A 694-nucleotide genomic window follows, 5' to 3' on the forward strand; every position below is an offset into this window, starting at 1 on the left:
TGATAGAGTCATAAGTGTATTTGCTCTACTACCTACCCAGGAAGAACTCCCTCAATGACAGGACAACATGTGACTATAATGGACAAGAAGTCAGTCTGTATGCATACTATAACTATGGGAAAAGAAAACTGCTAAAAAGATTGGGTGAATGGTCAGTTTAGTGTATTGTTTTATTTGTGCATTAGGATTGTTCAAGGGATTTCACAATCAAAGAAAGGAGCAGTGATGTAACCTATATATGAATGTTATAATTTACTTATTTGCTAGAGAGATCAGCTGATTAGTACGATGATGCTAGATCTAGAATGTTCATAAAAGTAACCCTAGGATACTTAGAAAGTTCATGACAATGTAATAGTATAGAAATTTCATGGAACTTAGAGAAACAATAACATATTATAAATACGAGTACCCAGGTATGAAGATGCAGTGAAAACTCATTTGAGTAATCAGTAAGTTTATGAGGTCAGTGTTGGAAGTGAGATTTGTTTTGTTTATTCGGTTATCGAATGATTAGCGAGGAAATTCATACGTTTATTTGAGTTAGGCGTACATATCATTAGTCTCGGAATTTCTGTTGAAATATTATTTGCGCACTTATGCAAGTGAAAGTAGTGTTGCGTCAGCGAGGTCACGTGACTAGTATCACGCCACGTCCTTCTCTCGAACCTTCGTGAATTATCGGGAGGCTACT

This window comes from Limulus polyphemus, unplaced genomic scaffold (assembly GCF_000517525.1).
Source record: "Limulus polyphemus unplaced genomic scaffold, Limulus_polyphemus-2.1.2 Scaffold2509, whole genome shotgun sequence".
In the NCBI taxonomy this organism is placed as follows: domain Eukaryota; kingdom Metazoa; phylum Arthropoda; class Merostomata; order Xiphosura; family Limulidae; genus Limulus; species Limulus polyphemus.